Source organism: Ovis aries, chromosome 16, assembly GCF_016772045.2.
Source record: "Ovis aries strain OAR_USU_Benz2616 breed Rambouillet chromosome 16, ARS-UI_Ramb_v3.0, whole genome shotgun sequence".
Classification (NCBI taxonomy): domain Eukaryota; kingdom Metazoa; phylum Chordata; class Mammalia; order Artiodactyla; family Bovidae; genus Ovis; species Ovis aries.
Window position 1 is genome coordinate 5,670,617 of NC_056069.1, and position 3,612 is coordinate 5,674,228.

The window sequence follows — 3,612 nt, forward strand, 5'->3', positions numbered from 1 at the left end:
TCTCCCTGCCCCCACTACTCTTCCTTTATTTTCTTTTCTAATACTCCAGTTGCATTGTCCTTAAAGCCTTCCGCCCTCTGCCGGAAATGCTCCTCCCCGGATCCTCCCGACCAGACGTTTTTCAATACGCAGGAGGCAATCAAACCGCCAGTTCCTCGGATCATCCCTACCGGTCCCTCCCGCTGAACTAGCCCACCTTATATCTTCTTTATGGCACTGTACTACTCTCAGAATTACCTTGTTTATTTCTGAACATATTCCACATGTATGTCATGTGACTGCCTCCCAAACAATACACTCACCTCGTTGCCCTCCATCACCAAAGTGCTCAGAGTATTGCCTGGGACACAGCACCTTAGCTACTTAAACAGTGAATGGAGAGGGCGTGGGCCGCAGTGGGGCTGTGGGCACCCCGGGGCCACAGCCCACCTGGCCTCTGCCGCCTTGGGTGGACCCCGGGGGCCCGCCCGAGTGGGTGTCCCGCCCATGCGCGGAGCTCTGCTCTGACCCGTGTCGCGTGTCCTTGGCCGCGGGCCAGCCCGGCTGTGGATTCTCTGCGCTCGGAGCCGCGGCCCCCGCAGCCCGCCGCCCGCCCGGACTCGGATGCGGGGCTGTGACCTGTCCCTGGCCTTCTAGTGGAGTTTCCTCAGGCGGGAACGTCTGTCTTCCTGCCTTACAGAGGAGCCCGCCCCACCAGCCAGCCCCTTCCCCTTCCCCGCCTGCCGGCCCCAGGATGGGCGAGATCGGGGAGAAGTCCACAGCTACACGCGGCACCGTCTGCCTCGAGTGCCTGCTCTTCACTTGCAGCTGCTGCTTCTGGCTGGCTGGCCTGGCCGTCTCGGCCGTGGGCATCTGGACGCTGGCCCTCTGGCGTGAGTGCATCAGCCGCTGGCCTGGGGCACCTGCCTGGCCACAGCCTGCATCCTGGTGGTGGCGGGCGCCATCGTCACTGTGACTGGGGTTCTGGGTTGCTGTGCCACCTTCAAGGAACAGAGGAACCTGCTACATCTGTACCGCATCCTTCCCCTTATTAACTCTGCTGGAGATCATCGCGGGAGTCTATGTCTACTCAGCGGCTGAACGCAGAGCTCAAGGAGAACCTGAAGGACACCGTGACCAAGGGCTACCACCAGCCGGGCCAGGAGGGCGTGAGCAGCGCCGTGGACAAGTTGCAGCAGGAGTTCCACTGTTGTGGCAGCAACAGCTCGCAGGCCTGGCAGGACAGTGAGCGCATCCGCTCAGGCCAGGCAGGTGGCCATGTGGTCCCCGACAGCTGCTGCAAGACCATGGTTGCTGGCCGTGGGCGGTGGGACCACACCTCCAACATCTGCAGAGTCGGGGGCAGCTGCATCACCAAGCTGGAGACCCTCGTCCAGGAGCACCTGAGGATCAGCACGGCCATGGGTCTGGGCATCGCCTGTGTGCAGGTGTTTGGCGTGCTCTTCACGAGCTGCCAGTACAAGAGCCTGAAGCTGGAGCGCTGTTGACTGTCTGTGGGCGCCAGCCCTCCGTGTGCACCGCAGCTTCTCGCGATGTGGTGACTACTGACGCTCCTGACAGCCAGGCTGCTGTGGTCCAGGATGCGGCTCTGGCCCTCCCCTGCCGGGGAGACTGTGTTCTGGTGCCTAGGCCCCCCAGCGTGCCATCACCAGGACCTCTGGGGACCCCCAAACCCCAGAGGCAGCTTCAAGTGCCTTTAGCTGCACACCAAAGTCCCAAGGCCTAAAAGATCAGCCCCACCTGTCTGCTGGGGTGGGTATGTGGGGGTCCCCCTCCCACTGCTGTCTTCTTTGGGCTGAAGTCATAGCCTTGGGTCACTCCCTGAGGCCTGTGCGAGTTGGGCAGAAATGGGCTGGCGCAGGGGGTGCCGAGCAGCAGGTGAGGAGGCCCCAAGTGCCTCCCCACAGACCCCTCGGGTATTGGGGCCTCCTCCTTAACTGAGGAACAGCCCTCCTGGCCAAGCCTCTGCCACTCCCCTGCTGCCCTCCCACCGTGCTGACCACCATCTGCAGCCTTGTATTCACCCCTCTCCCAGAGGCAGGCATCCCGCGGATTATAGTCGCCGCTGTATTCCATGCCTAGGACTGCTCCTGCTACTTGACAGGTGCTCAGTAAAAGTCTGGAGAAGGCAATGGCACCCCACTCCAGTACTCTTGCCTGGAAAATCCCATGGACATAGGCTGCAGTCCGTGGGGTCTCGAAGAGTCAGATACGACTGAGCGACTTCACTTTCACTTTTCACTTTCATGCATTGGAGAAGGAAATGGCAACCCACTCCCGTGTTCTTGCCTGGAGAATCCCAGGGACGGGGAGTCTGGTGACAGAGTCGGACACGACTGAAGCGACTTTGCAGCAGCAGCAGCAGTAAATGTCTGTGGAATTTTAAAAAGTGGGGGGAATGGATTTTATTAATGTAATTTCAAGCTGAGATCATACTATATTAATGGTTTGCAACTTGATGTTTTCACTGAATATGGTGTGACCGCAATGACTTTTCCCAGGTGGCTCAGTGGTAAGGAATCCTGCCAAACAGAAGACCTGGGTTTGATCCCTGGGTCAGGAAGATCCCCTGGAGAAGGAAGTGGAAACACAGTATTCTCGCCTGGGAAATCCCATATGGACAGAGGAGCCTGGCAGGCTACAGTCCATAGGGTTGCAAGAGAGTCGGACACGACTTAGCAACCGAACAACGACTTTTAATGGTAGTGTGGTAGTCCATTGAATGGATATATCATCATTTTCAACTAAGTCCCTGTTATTGACTAGTTGGGACATTTCTTTTTTATTTGATTTATTTTATTGAAGTATAATCAATGTATAATGTGTTAATTTCTGCTGTACAGCCAAATGATTCAGTTATACAATCAAATACATTCTTTTTCATGTCCTTTTCCATTATGTTTTATCACAGGATATTGAATTTAGTACCCTGTAGGACCTTATTGTTTATCCATCTTATATATAGTAGTTTGCATTTCCTAATCCCAAACTCCCAATCCACCCCTCCCCCACTCCCCTTCCCCCTTTGCTAACCACAGATCTGTTCTCTTTTTTGGGGTTGGAGGGGGGACATTTCTGATACTTATATTTGCAAGTGATACTATAGCAACCATCCTTGTACGCACAGAGTTTTGCATCCCTCCATGACCATTTTCCTAGGATTAATTTCTAGCAGTAAAATCGTGGCATCAAAAGGAGGATCGTGTTTATCGTCTTGATATATATTGCCAGACTGGCTTAAAGAACAGTTGTACCATCTCTGAGTTTGCTTTGATGACCCTTAGCACTTGGCCTTCTTAGTGGAATCCTCTGAACACAAAGGAAATGTCACTATCTCTTTCCTTAAGGTTGAGGTCACTCAGCAAGACAGGTGATGTCTACTGCCTCCAGAAACCTTCATTTCCAGTGACGGGTACACCTTTGAGCACTGCTGACAGCCAGCACGTGATTTGTAGGGATCCTCTAAGCAGTGATGCTTTAAGACTAGAAGTCGCTTCAGCTGAGCCTGAGTTTATCATTCTGGAAACTGATCACAGCCTGCCCCAGCCAGATTCCGTCCCAACTGGATATTCCTCCTTTTGTGTCTCATACGGGCCCTGGGCTCAGCCAGCT

The 3,612-nt window shown here is 54.8% G+C and overlaps 1 pseudogene; it reads left to right on the forward strand.

Annotated features, from left to right (window-relative positions):
- The first annotated feature begins 643 nt into the window (after nucleotides 1–643).
- LOC105602461 (CD151 antigen-like) lies at nucleotides 644–2,887 on the forward strand (annotated as a pseudogene).
- The last annotated feature ends 725 nt before the right edge of the window (nucleotides 2,888–3,612 follow it).